The following is a 15,139-nucleotide window of genomic DNA, read 5'->3' on the forward strand; positions in this document are numbered from 1 at the left end:
CCAAGTGTGTGCATTCGTGCATACGTATTGGCGAATGAGACAGGTTGGGTACGCGTACCCGTACTGGCGGAAGTTTTCTAACCAAAAATTTCTGCTGAAGTTTGTGAACTTTGCAAACTAGAAAATCGTCACCTTAGGTATGCGTACCCGTACACGTACCCTCGGAAGTTTTCGAACCGAAAATTTCTGATGGGTTTACAAACCCAATTCCGGTAAAGCTAGAGTACACGTACCTGTATGCGTACCCAAGCTGGTTATATCTCAAATCGGTAGTTCATGAACTTAAAAAAATAAATCAATAAGGAATGCAATCTTTGCAAACCGTGGCTATATTTTTCATGATTTATTCAAGTGAATCAAACCGATTTTTTTTTCAATTGTGTCTATTATAAAGATCTAAGTAATTTAATAACTCTTGGACTAGTTATTTTGAAGTCATTAGAACTAGTTATTGAAGAAGATGAATATGGTTGATATGAGAGTTAATCATGTAGCTAACCATTGGTGAACCATTTGTAAACCAACCAAATGTACACGTTTAGTTACGGTTACTCAAACCTAAATGAAATACATTTCATTTGTGTGTGACAAGCTAAGTTTCGATCTAAAAGACGGTACAAACTTTATTACGTTTATCTGTGGGAGACAGATTTATCTATCTGGTAGACTTGTTTGTGTGATACATATTTGTCTATTCAAGTCTTCGACTTCGGGTTGTAACAAATTTTAGTTGTGGGTGAGATTAGCTAAGGGAATCAAGTACATAGTATCCTGCTGGGATCAGAGACGAAAGGAGCGCAACTGTACCTTGGATCAGTGTGATATTGATTAGGGTTCAACTACAGTCCAGACCGAAGTTAGTTTGTACTAGGCTAGTGTCTGTAGCGGCTTAATACATTGTGTCTTCAACCTGGACTAGGTCCCGAGGTTTTTCTGCATTTGCGGTTTCCTTGTTAACAAAATTCTGGTGTCTGTGTTATTTCAATTTCCGCATTATATCGTTTATGTTTATAATTGAAATAATACAGTTTGTGCATTAAAGATCATCAATTAGAATATCTGACCTTTGGTTGTTGATTTAAATTGATTGATCCTTGGATATTGGACTTTGGTACCATCCAAGTTATTCCTTGTATTTGATAAAGACTCGCTGATTGTTATTAGCTTGAGTAAAGATCAAATCAAGATAAGAGATATTAACTCCTTGATATACTTTTACTAACATTGAGTCTGACTGTTTAGTTGATTCTCTTAAAAGTAAATCGGAGTTAGTCCATACAGATTGCTGAGCAAAATATTGGGTGTTGTTGTTAGACCCACGCTTTTTTAATTGGTATTAGAGTAGGCAAACACGTTTAAGACCTCAAAAGTATGTGTTTCTAGCGATCTGACTCTATGGACAGAGGTTCTATCTCTATTAACGTACCACCAGTATTCGATGGCTCCAACTACTTATGGTGGAAAATTCTGATGCGAGCTTTTCTTCAATCGCGTGATTTTCAATCATGGGTATATGTTTTTAATGGCTATGATGCTCCCGTTGTTGTAGTAGGTAGCGTCAATGTCCCAAAAAATATTGGCGAATACGATGTTGCTGAGATACTTGCTGCAAAGCAAAATTCCGACGGTTTGAATGCCATCATACATGCCATTACCCCAAATCTTCAGCACCATGTTTCTAATTGCACTAGGTCTAAAGATGCATGGGATACCTTAGAAAACGTATTTGAAGGAAATACCAGTGAGAAGGAAGTGAGGCTTCAAAACCTTAGTTCTGATTGGGAAAACCTTTGCATGGCAGATGAAGATTCATTTGATGAGTTTAATCACAAAGTGTCTGAAATTGTTAATGTGTCTTTTGCATTGGGTAAGACTATTCTTGAAAAGGACATTGTGATGAAAATTCTCAGATCGTTGACATCTAGATACGACTCTAAGAAGCATGTCATCGTTGAGGGAAATAACCTGGATAATCTTTCCAGAAATACATTGGTTGGGAAGCTTAATATCTTTGATCACGAACACGCATCTAAATCTAAGGATGTTGCGTTCAAAGCACAAAAGGACACAAGATTACTTGACAAAAGTAAAAATGTGTATATCTCTGAAAATGATCACCCTGAGACAGATTCATCAGATGAAGATCTTGACAAGTCAGTCTCGATGATCACTAGACAGTTTAGAGATCTTCTGTTGAAGAGAAGTAAACGGTTCTCCAGAGATAATCCTAAAGCATCAGTAAAACCACATAATTGCATTCCTCCTAAAAATAGGGACGCTGATGAAACTGATGACGAGGATATGCCTCGGTGCTTTAAGTGTAAAGGTTTTGGTCATTTTGCAAACGAGTTCCCAAACCGTAGAAAATACACTGGGAACAAAGGTCTTGCTGTGACACTTGATGAGATGTCTGATTGTTATGATTCCGATGAAGACAAGAAATCAAGTGTTTCTCTTCTTTGTGAAAACATTGATTCTGATAATTGTAGCAATACACATATCAATCTTGATGGATTTTTAGAAGAGAACCCAATCAAGATGGAAGAATCAATTGACCCTTCTTTTGGAAACTATATGTTAAATATTTCAGGATCTACTATGTGCCTAGCAGCTTGCACTTCACGAACGCCTGATTCATACTATGCGTTGACATGCTCATATTGTTATCTCAAGGGTCATGAACTATCAAAGTGTTTCAAGTACAAACACAAGATGATATATGCGGAGAAAACAGCTAAGGTATGTAAGATCATATCTTCTTCAAAGAAATTAGTTTCCAGAGAAAGATTTAGGCCAATGGAGAAGAAAACTTGGTCTAAATACAAGGAAGGTCAAGGTTCCATGAATACCATTCAAAAAGGTCATGGTGGACAGATTGTTGTTCACCACAACACAACTTAATTGTGTTGTTATGTGCATCTTGTCTCATGTGCCTGATTAAAGAGACAAGATTCTACACACCTCAGGCTATAAAATTAAAAAAAATATATTTATTTTTTAGCTTTATGTTGATTCTTTCTTTGGAATTCTTCCATATCATTGTTGATTTTGGAAAGAACCAGTTTGCCAAAAGAATAGGGTTATTATCGATAATTCTAGTCTTTATAGGATTTTGAGTTGGGCGTGTACGAACCTATTAAAAGGTTTCAACCCTACATTCCTTTTTCCTTATTTGATATTCTTTATATCCTAGGACTGCTTGTTGAGATTGTGAATTCCTCTCACAAAACCGTTTTCTTAAGTTTACTCCAAGCATCATGTCTTCTAATGGGAAAGATATCAACATGATTGTTAAGCCCCCAATCAAGGAAAAAGAAAAATCTCCAGTGACTCCATCCTTGAAAAGAAAAAGAAGGAATGCGAGGAAGCCAAGGGATGTTCCTTCTAACTCTCATAAGTTTTATGATGTTCTTGATGAGTTGAAGGAGGCAAGAAAGGAGATTCGTGAAATAAAGGCTTGCGTGTTAAGATCTTTGGAAATTCAGAAGGCACTGGTTCGACATCATCAGCCAAAACGGTTTGTTGGTATTGACTCCTTACTCCATGAACCTTATGTTCCCATGGATGTTGACGAGAAGGAGTTCGGGGATGACAAGGAATTTCTCAAAGATATTGTTGCCTAGAAAACTTCTTATTTTTCGTTATTTTTAAGAAGGATTACTAGATTTTGGAATAGCCATTATTGTGATTACACATAGCTATGTCCAATAATTTTATCTTGCAATGTTTTTAGATTTATTTATTTAAATTCTAAAGTGATTTGGAAGATGATGGTTGCAATATTAATCTTTATGGTTTTATATATTGCAATATTTTTATGGGATATGTGTGCTTACGTCCGTGAACTGTTATTATCCCATATATTATCAAAGTTAACTCTTTCACATGTCGATATGCAAATATTGATACAAGATCGATGAACTCTTGACAATAACAAAAGTTAAGCCTATATTGTCAATTATTGATGGAAGATAGGTTAAAATCTTTTGTTTACAAAGATTATGTCTATTAAAAATCGTTATGCAAATAGTGATAAAAGATAGAATGAATCTTTGTATTTTCCGCAGTATTGATCTTTCCTTGATCCATATTTTATGTGTATACCGCAATACCCCATAAGTTTTTCTTGTGTTGAGTATATGAACGATTGAGTTGATCATTCCTTTATGGTTAACTTAGTTGTAGCTCCGTAAGTTTTCTTATGTCGAGCATAATCAATTAAGTTGATCACTTTTGTGTTTAATTTGATTGTGTATTCCGATTAAATTAATCATGGGTTTACTTGTGATTAGTTTGATTGAGAACTTTGGATATAAAAAATCATTTCTTTATGGTTTTTGGTGTCCAATAAAAATCCTTTCTTTTCTAGTTAAACGTAAGGTCGCTCTTGTTGTTCTTTCGGGAATGACATCAAATAGGGGAGAGTTCATTCGAACTTGTGCTTAATTTCATATCTTTGTGGGGAGTGCGGCTGTGGAATTTTTAGGGGTTATCTTGTATCTTCATAGACTCCTTGACGAAAGCATTTAGCTTCGGCTACATGATTGCATCTAAATTAGTTGGTATGTACTTTTTTTTAGTCTTGAAGCATATCCGTGGAAATTTCATTAGGATCCCGTTTTCGTACCTTTGCCAATTTTATTGACAAAAAGGGGGAGAATTAATATGTAGTTCATGCTACAAATACATATGGTTTACGTGTTTTACGGGCCATTATGTAAGGGGGAGTGGTTTTCATGTTGAGATGAAAATATTGACTAAGGGGGAGTGATACACATCATCATAGTATTGTTGTCGAAGTTGTGATATAAGAACTTTGATACTATGTAATAATACTATGACACTGTATAACAATGATCGAGAGCTTTTGTTTTGTCATTGTTATGGATACGAAACTTCAACAACTATGATGCGGAATTGAACATCTATGGAATCATGGGAGTACTCGGAAAAGACGAAGTTTTCAAGTAATGTTGAAGGACCAAGAGGATCAAGCATGTGGACGAGAAGCTACAAAGTTTATTTATTTTGTAATCCTTATGTATTGATAGTTTTGCCACTAAAATTGAAAAAGAGGGAGATTTTTAGAGCATTGCTCGGTCGAACTCGCATGCGTTGCTATCTCAAGCATGTTTGTCAAGTTTAGTTTTCAAAACTATATTTCTTGATTTCTAGACTACTTATAGCTAAGTCTCGGTCAGGACATGTTAGTGTATTTGAGCTCCAGACTCCATGGAGATTATCTTGCGAAGACGAAGAACTACTCAAGAAACCAGTGGAACTTCATCCGACCAAAAAGGTATGTGAGACTTGAACTTATCTATCACTCAAATGTCTACTCTATCTCTTACTCTTGATACAAAGTTGTATAAGTATGATAGTTTTCATACATACACATTTGATATTTCGAGCCGAGTTTACTCGCCTATCTTTTATCTCGAAATACGTGTTGGTAAAGCTTTCGCTTTAGCCGTTGTTCATCTTTATCCCGTGACGCAAGTCATGAAGACGTTTCGATCTTGAAAATAGATTTGATAACGATAGTCGTGAATAACGATTATTATAACATTATAGGAGAATGTTTCAATGATTGAAATGTAGAGTTGAGAATACGTAACAAACTATGGATATAAGAATATATAGTGTGTTCGCACATTAGTGTATAAATCCATGTGTCGGACACCAAGTGTGTGCATTCGTACATACGTATTGGCGAAGGAGACAGGTTGGGTACGCGTACCCGTACGCGTATTAGCGGAAGTTTTCTAACCGAAAATTTCTGCTGAGGTTTGTGAACTTTGCAAACTGGAAAACTGTCACCTTAGGTATCCGTACCCGTATGGGTACCCTCGGAAGTTTTCGAACCAAAAATTTATGTTGGGCTTACAAAACCAATTCCGGTAAAGCTAGAGTACACGTACCCGTACGCGTATCCAAGCTGGTTATATCTCAAATCGGTAGTTCATGAACTTAAAAAAATAAATCAATAAGGAATGCAATCTTTGCAAACCGTGGCTATATTGTTCATGATTTATTCAAGTGAATCAAACCGATTTTGTTTCAATTGTGTCTATTATAAAGATCTAATCAATTGAACAACTCTTGGACTAGTTCTTTTGAAGTCATTGGAACTAGTTATTGAAGAAGATGAATATGGTTGATATGAGAGTTACTCATGTGGCTAACCATTGGTGAACCATTTGTGAACCAACCAAATGTACACGTTTAGGTACGGTTACTCAAACCTAAATAAAATACATTTCATTTGTGTGTGACAAGCTAAGTTTCGATCTAACGGTTGAAAGATATTAGCTTGGAAAAATCAGGTTGATCATCTAACGGTGAATATTGAATGCTTTGTTACTAAGCTAACTTAGATTGCAAACCCTGATTTGAAAACTATATAAGGATGACTCTAGCATCTGTGCAAAACTAATCCCCACACCTTATGTGTGCTACTAGTTAGTTTTGCTAGAGTTGTTTCTCCTGTAACCGTAGGTTTATTCTCGGGACCCTGTCGGTTAAACGACTAAAAGACTTTATTGGGATTGTGAAGCCAGACGATACTACTTCTCTTGTGGTTTGCAATCCGATCTTGCCATTTTCTATCATACGAGTTCAATTGTAAGATTTTCTTGAGAGTTATCTCCGATAGGGAAAGATAAAAAGAAATCAGAAACATCTTCGTCTCATCGTTTGTGATTCCGCAACATCTAGTTTCGCTACCATATGATTTAGATTGTTGTGAGGTGATTGATAACTCTAGGTTGTTCTTCGGGAATATAAGATCGGATTATCAATTGGTTCCTGTTCACCTTGATTTATCAAAAGACGGAACAAACTTTATTAGGTTTATCTGTGGGCGACAGATTTATCAATCTGGTAGACTTGTTTGTGTGATACAGATTTTTCTATTCAAGTCTTCGACTTTGGGTCGTAGCAACTCTTAGTTGTGGGTGAGATCAGCTAAGGGAATCAAGTACGCAGTATCCTGCTGGGATCAGAAACGTAAGTAGCACAACTGTACCTTGGATCAGTGTGATATTGATTAGGGTTCAACAACAGTCCAGACCGAAGTTAGTTTGTAATAGGCTAGTGTCTGTAGCGGCTTAATACAGTGTGTGTTCAATCTGGACTAGGTCCCGGGGTTTTTCTGCATTTGTGGTTTCCTCGTTAACAAAATTCTGGTGTCTGTGTTATTTCAATTTCACAGGTAGTGCGTTGAATCGGTCAATTGGTAAATCCAACCTTTGGTTGTTGATTGAAATTGACCGATCCTTGAACATTGATCTTTGGTACTGTTCAAGTTATTTCTCTTGTATTCAATCAGGATCGCAGATTTCTATTTGTTTAAGTAAGGATTGAATCAAGAAATTGAGATATAACTCTTTGATATACTTTTTATTAAGATTAAGTCTGACTGTCTAGTAGATTCTCTTAAAAGTATATTGGAGTTAGTCCATACAGATTGCTAAGCGAAATATTGGGTGAGGTTCTTGTACCCCACTTTTTCACTTAGTTCCATCAATTTCAGATCTAATTATTAACAATCTAAACTCTTGTAGGGTCTGTAAGGACCATTTCAACGTCACAACCTCGATAATCTTTCGTTGAAAACTCATTCACATGGTAATAATGAACTTGATACTTATACCTTTGATAACTCCTTTTTAGGAGATTTTCTTCTCTGTAGGGGAAGCTTTAATGCATGATGATAAACTTTGAACGCGGTCTAAAACAAATTAGATAAACACAAAACAAGAAGAAAATAATAGACGATGACAATTAGGGGAACGTGGTTTGAACCTCTGAAAGTACAATAAATAGTTTCTCTTACCTATTTTGTTAAAACCATCAAAAAATATTCTGAGATTTGAGAAATCAACCAAAAAATCAATACTTACCTCATATTAGTATACCCATAAATCAAATTCCAATCAATCAAAAAAATCTACCGCAGGAAATCCTATTGATATGAAGCAAAGTCTTTATACATCTTGTTGCTCTTAGAATTAGGAAACCTAAATATTAACGGGACCTGACAATATCAGGAAACTAAGGGAGTCCGACGCGAAACCAAGTTATTAAAGGGACCCTAAAAAAATCAGGAAACCCAGGGCATCCGACTCTCGAAAATATCTCTCACCCAACTTTTGATCCTGCCGCGGGATGACGAAATCGATGGTAGGATATATCCGGATAGACAAGCACCACTTTTTTTATAATATATATAGATACAATATAATATAATAATTTCTCTAATTTTTGCTTTAGAATTTTGTCAGTAATGATGTATTCAACAAGGACGCTATCACACAAAACCATTTCATTCATATTTTTGGTTGCTGCACATTTAAGGGTTAAGGTGTTCTTTATTTTTTAGAGCAAGGTTCTCCAAATATTTAATCTAAACAATGGATTGGGGTATCATCATGGCTCATGGATACGCTATAGTTTAGTCGTTAGAGTAGAGGAACTTTTTTGAGAAACATTCTTTAGAGCATCCACAGTGGGCGAGTATAACTAAATTTATGGGATGAGATCGTAACACAGTGGGACGGAGTAAAGATCAAATTTGGACCAAAGATCAAATTTCAGACCAAATATGGTCGCGACCAAATCCCAAATTCTAATATAGTCGGGCGTAAATTTAAAGTACGCTTGTTGCTGGGCGTAAATTTAAAGTACGCTTGTTAACGGGCGGAGATTTAAATTACGCCCGATGAAATTTTAATTAAATAAAAAAAAAAAATAATGAGGCGGACTTTTAAAGTCCGCCTGTTAAAATTTACAAAGAGAGGGGCGGACTTTTAAAGTCCGCCTGATGGAATTTTAGTGAGGCGGACTTTTAAAGTCCGCCTGTTAAAATTTATAAAGGATGGGGCGGACTTTTAAAGTCCGCCTGATGGAATTTTAATGGGGCGGACTTTTAAAGTCCGCCTGACGAAATTTTAATCATGTACCGTTGCGTCACACCACGGACTAAACCCAAATTTTGGTCTTTTTTTTGATCTTTGATCTTTGGTTTTGATCGCACCACTGCAGTTGCTCTTACAGAATTATGTTTACATGGAGGTGGAATCGGAGCGGTGACAGTGGATATGTATGTTTCCAAGTAAAAAGGTACCATGCTTCAGAGAATATACGTGAACAAAAATGCTTGAAAAACCATGGAAACGGACTTCCTCAAAACCGCATACACACATTCACACGGGACCCCTGTTTTCTCTCCAACGACGGCCCCACCATTGACGTGTGTGAACGGTTTTTGTCTGAACTTTACTACACCCACCGAAAAGCAACACCGAAAGGGGGTCGAAGAGTCCTGGTGATACTCTCAACATTGGGATATGGAGTGGGGCATGAGTGGGCCCCACCCTCCCTCTCACACGGTGCCCAACACGGTTGAATCTTTTCTCCGCATCCATCATTTCTATTTTTATTAAGTAGTTCACGTTCACGGTTATAGAAGTTTTGACTATAAATTGTTGAGTCTAAGATTTAACGTTAACTGTAGAACTCCTAGGCAGGAATTATGATGGTTCACTAGGTTAGATGTTGATGTTACTCATTAAATACAGATTCTTTATGTGTTTCTATCTAGAAATAAGGCTCGTTTGGTTTGGTACCAGCTGGATGAGAGTTTTAAGAAATTCGGAGAATTAGGAAGATATCACTATATCAGCACTAAAATCCTCTCTGTAATCTGTATGATAAATTTTTTTACACTGATTCTGTATGAACCGAGATATTAGACAAGATAAAAATCGCCTCATTACACAGGGTGAGCTCCGCCTTCCTGAAATTAGCAGAGGACCATTTATGATGGGGCCCACTGAACTTTTGTAAGGAGCAATTTTGCCATAGTTTTTTTGGCGGTTAAAATAGACTTTTTCAACCTTTTATCACTTAAGTATCTAGATTTTGCCCAATGAAATTGGCATTGCTGCATGAACCAATGAGCACAATACAGAACTTAATGGTAAAGCGAACTCCTTGTACTTTGTTGACCAAAATGAAGACAGTAGTAATAAAAGTTCACAAAACTGGTTAAAAAGATCAAAATTAATAATTTTTGGTTGAAAAGGATAGTTAGATTTTGATACTGTTTAAATGGACAAAAATGTAAAAATATCCACGATGTAGACAGTTTCATCCCACCCATTTTCAAATATTTTTTCTTATTTCTAATTTACATCAGGATGCATCCAGCTTCATCCTTGCTATTTTTTAAGTTTAAGTTAGGATGAAACTTGCTATTTTTTTTTGTATCCATTTCACCCAAACTATTTTTTTCTCGTCCGGTTGAACCGTGTTTTAAAAATATTTGGACAAATGATCCATTTTCCGTAATAAATTCTGTTGAAGCACCAACACCAGCTAGATGACACGACAGACGTTGTAATGCCTCGTTTAGGGGTGCACATACCCTATCCATACCCGCCAATCCTACCCTAACCGCCAATCCTACCCTACCCGCCAGTGTTGTAACCATATCCTATCCTACCCATTATTTGGCGGGTAGGGTGACGGTTAGAGATTTTTTTACCCGCCGTTAAATGGGTAGGATGACGGGTAAAGCACGAAATTACCCTACCCTACCCGCCTACCCGTCTAATACTGAAAAGACAAAGTAACCCTTGTATTGTTTTCTCCTCCTGCCTATTTTTTTGTTATTTTAAAACATATTAGGGGTAAAAGACAAAGTAACCCTTGAATGGATTTTACTTTCTATCGAACCATTTCATTTCTTTTCATTCGAACCATTTCTCTCTTTTCATTCGAACCATTTCATCTCCTCGTCTCTGCAGTAGCGAAGTGAAGTCTGGGTTTCGATCTGAAGCTGAAGATGTAAGTGATTTGTGTGTTCGATTTGTGTATCGTTATGTGTTTGAATCTATTTTTTGCTCATCTCAATCCACTTTCTTATCTCTGCAGAAGAGAATTTAGGGTTTCAGGCTGCAAGTGCAGTTTGAGGTTTTGGGGGTTTCGATCTGAAGATGTAAGTGTTTAAAGCTTTCAATTTGTGTTTTGATTTGGGTTTCGATCTGTTCTTTTGGATTAGGCTTTCATTAAGGTGTTGATGTGTTAATTAGATTTTATATTTTATATTAGTAACTGATTTTGAAATTTTTATGGAAAACCCTATACTACTGAAATAGAACGTGGGAATTAGGATTTCTCTGTATTCTTTTGCTTGGGTTTGTTTGCTTTGTTATATAAAACCCTCTTTGCTTCATCTGTTTGATTATACTTGGTTTTCCATAATGTAAGTGTTTTGAATTAGATTGCTATGTGGCTGCCCTGATTTATTGTGTATTAACTCTTTGCTTCATCTATTTGATTATGCATACAGATATTTCTTAAGAGAAACGATGCTGGTGACCATTTTCCCTCACTTGCAATCTGCTTAGGCTTTGAACTGTTAAGTATCGTTATCAGGTTTGGTTCCCTCCCTTATAGACACATTTCTTGATATGTATCTTTGATAATTTTAGATGAATTTTCGTGTCTTTGCTTCTAGTTGTCCGTTGTTTAACATGTATGATATATGGTCAACTGTTGTTCAAGTAAATCAACTGACTTAAGTGTAGCTTATGGAACCTTTTGTCTTATAAAACAATTCTTAACATAGCTCAATAAATGAATTTAGAGAACAAAAAGTAGGTTTGTTTTATTACAGATTGTTTCAGGGAGCAGAGCTTATACCTTGTTACAAAACCTATACATCCCACATATGATGAGCATGATTAGACACTCATACCCCTTAAGAGTTCTTATTCTCATCCAGGGAGAGATGAGAGTCAATGAAAGAGATTACTGCTTGTGACATGTCCTTCCACATTGTGGAGAATCTGGTGGTTTTTTGAAAACATATATGTTTTTTAAATAACCTTTTCCATGTATAAATTTTCTACTTTGTGAATCCAAATTTTTAGAGAAGCAATATGAAGTAGATACCTTTGTATTTCGCAATTAATGACTGCATTGGTAGGAACTGCATTGGTTGATAACTTTCACCTTAGGTGTTGTTGATATACTGGTGTTACTGTCAGTTAGTATTTTCCAGTTTGGGTGTAGTTATCATGAATGAACTCAAATGGATTAAGTTTTGTGTTGAAGTTTGCTAGTAGAAAGTATTACGAGCGTAAAAGAGTACTTTTATGTAGTCTTTGAAGGTTATGTTAAGAGTGATGTTTCTATTTCATTGTTGGAATGTGGAGATCTTTGTTATGTTATATTAGTGTGGTTAGAAGCCACAGTGTATCAAGCACCCTGTGTAAAAAGCTAGAAATCCCAATATAGACATCAAATATTTCTCATGTACAAAGTAGTATGTTATAGTTAGCAACTGGTACTTATACCTGACTTAGCTCCTTTGCGACTGTTTTACAGGGACTGTCGTAAAGCTTTATCACCCTGATTGTGTTGGAAAGGTTCCTCAATTTGCGAAACTGTGGAGCCCTGGATTTGTGGTACAACACTATATGTTACTTTCACTTGGATGACATATTTGCAGTGGTTAGTTGTGGATTCTGAATGCCTTGATTGTTGATAGAGCATCTAGGTTTGTTTAGTTGCTTCCCTAATGGAATTAGGTATATTGAATACGTAGTTTGGTGACATTGACGGTTTTAGATTACTGGCAATACACATGGAATACGTAATTTTGGAGTAATGCGAACTATGAGCCATGAAATGAACCTCTGGATATGTCAAACGTGAACAATTTGATACTTTTGGAAGCTCTAACAACCAGCGAATAGCTTTCAATTTTATTGTTTCTCGCAGTAGTATTACTGTTGTGAAGTCTATTTTAGTATACTTACATGTGTTCTTATTTTCTAAACTGGCCTGCACAGGTTAAAGCCCTTGATACGTATTTGTGTTTGCTGGCCTAATTTGAGGTTGAATTTTTTCATGTATGCAGATTTATTTGGTGATCTTAGTACTTATTCCATCATCGTAGATGATGATTGAAGAAGAAGGTCAATATGAGGAGCTTTTGGTGCAGGTCATATAACCGTTTGATGAGACATGAATATGAGGATCCTCTGAAGAAAAAAAAAATTATCACACCAAGTTGGTTGAAAAAAACTAGTTTGATTTTATGTTTTTGATTTGAAGTCTAGCTTTTAAACAGTTTGTAAACAGTGATTCAGAATTGAAAAAAACAAGCTTGTAAACATTTAACGTATAAGGTTTAAAAAGAATTTTGAAAAAAAAAACGGTTATACCCGCCACCCTATCCTACCCGACCCGCCAGTTAACGGATAAGGTAGGATATTACCCGTTTAATGACGGTTAAAATGGCTGGTAAAAAATTTCTTATCCGTCAGTTAGCGGGTAGGGTGGCGAAATGGACCATATCCTACCCACCCTACTCGTTGTGCAGACCTAGCCTCGTTAGTAACTCCACAGTCCACAAGCGACCTGTATAGTCTATATAGTCTGGCTAGTAAGTTACGACGGGTTAGGCTAGCTCCTACGTCTACGCGACTTTGCTACGTGTCGCCCAAAATGGTTCCCACTTTCGGCCTCCATGATGTGGTCTGAAACCCTAGATTTTGAAAGCCTTGAATCCTTTTGGACAGCGGTGGACCGGTGGTCAATGGCCAATGGGAAATGACATGTGTGGGGATAATAGTGGGGCATCTAGCTAGCATTTTCCTCTACTAGGTGACCTCTTCAAGTCCTGGAGTTATTTTTCTCTTATAGTTCATATCTTCTTCTTCATGATCCTTCTTCTTTCTTCTTCAAATATATAAGAAAGTGTGGCTTCATCACTAGAATAAGTAGAGAGTTCAGTTTTTCATTTTTAATAGAACAAAGGGGTTGAGTATGGACGGTGATGTTGGAGAAAAGAGGAAAAGGAAACAGCAGAAGATACTAGTCTAACTCGCTTCTCCAAACGCAGATCAAATTAAGGCAACAGCTTGCTGATACCAGGCAGATCCTCCGTCAATTTAATGCTGTTCCCGATGATAAGGTGCGGTTTCTCTTCTTAACTGCAGAAGATACTAGTCTACTTTACTCTGGAAAGTATTGTGATGATAAAGATCCTAATCACTGTATTAAAATCAAAACAGCTAACCATATGCCCATTGATAAGAGGTTTTACGGTTCGAGTTCAATGGTTGGGTCTTGTAATGGCTTAGTTTGTTTTACCATGCCTTACACAACTCGCATTGAGGATCCTATTGACATTTGTAATCTCAAATGTAGAGAAAAAATTATTCTCCCTAGGTTCACAGTGATGGCCAAAAATAAGAATAATGTTGAATATAGGAGAACAAGTCAGTTGGATGGTACTCTTGTCAATGGGTTTGGCTATAATCCTATCACTGATGAATTTAAAGTTGTTCGAATCTACTATCCTGACCCAATTTTAGGGCAAACTAATCAAGGTCGAGTTCAGGTTTATACTCTTGGCAGTGGAAGTGGATGGAGGGATAAAGGACAGATTCCCTTTTCCCTGCAGCTTTACCCCCGGTGGGAAAGCAAAATTAAAGTGCGTTACGTTGATCACGGAATATGTATTCCGACTCGGGGTGTTCATGCAAATGGTGCTCTTTATTGGTTGGATGAAGGATGGAATTTGTAGCCTTTGATTTAGCAACTGAGAATTTCAGTTTGCTTCCAAGACCACCTTGTTTTCGCCCCGGTGAGAGCAACTCTTATCTGTTGCAGGTAGTGGGAGGATGTTTGTGTGTTGTTAATGGATTTGACGAAAGTCTTGGCAGTTCATTTCATAAAAAAAATCGTTTTGACATATGGTCATTCAAGAAAGAGAATAGTAAATGGGGAATAATGTATATCATACCGTATCATCAGTCATATGAGTTTATGGATGTTCATTGGCCAATTACCCTTACAGTGAGTGGTAAACTTCTGTTGCGGTCTGATTATAAGACTCTCGTGCGCTATGATCCTCAAACCAGAGAATTTGAAAAATTAAAGGATCTTGAAATGTATGATTCGGGTCTTGATTTTTTGTTGATCGAAGTAATACCTTTCACTAAGAGCTACATTTCACTGGAAGCTCTAGGAGAGAAGTCCAAGATGATGAAAAATGTCGAGTAAGAGGAGCTAGAGTATCATCATTGGGTGCTCAAAAGAAAAAATCATAGATAAATCT

General features: G+C 36.6%; 1 long non-coding RNA gene across 1 annotated transcript; it reads left to right on the forward strand.

Annotated features, from left to right (window-relative positions):
- The first annotated feature begins 10,798 nt into the window (after window positions 1-10,798).
- LOC113273924 lies at window positions 10,799-11,429 on the forward strand. Its single transcript, XR_003322675.1, has 3 exons — window positions 10,799-10,851; window positions 10,939-11,002; window positions 11,357-11,429. It is a non-coding gene; the product is annotated as an uncharacterized LOC113273924 (long non-coding RNA).
- Window positions 11,430-15,139: the final 3,710 nt, after the last annotated feature.

Source organism: Papaver somniferum, chromosome 4 (assembly GCF_003573695.1).
Source record: "Papaver somniferum cultivar HN1 chromosome 4, ASM357369v1, whole genome shotgun sequence".
NCBI lineage: Eukaryota > Viridiplantae > Streptophyta > Magnoliopsida > Ranunculales > Papaveraceae > Papaver > Papaver somniferum.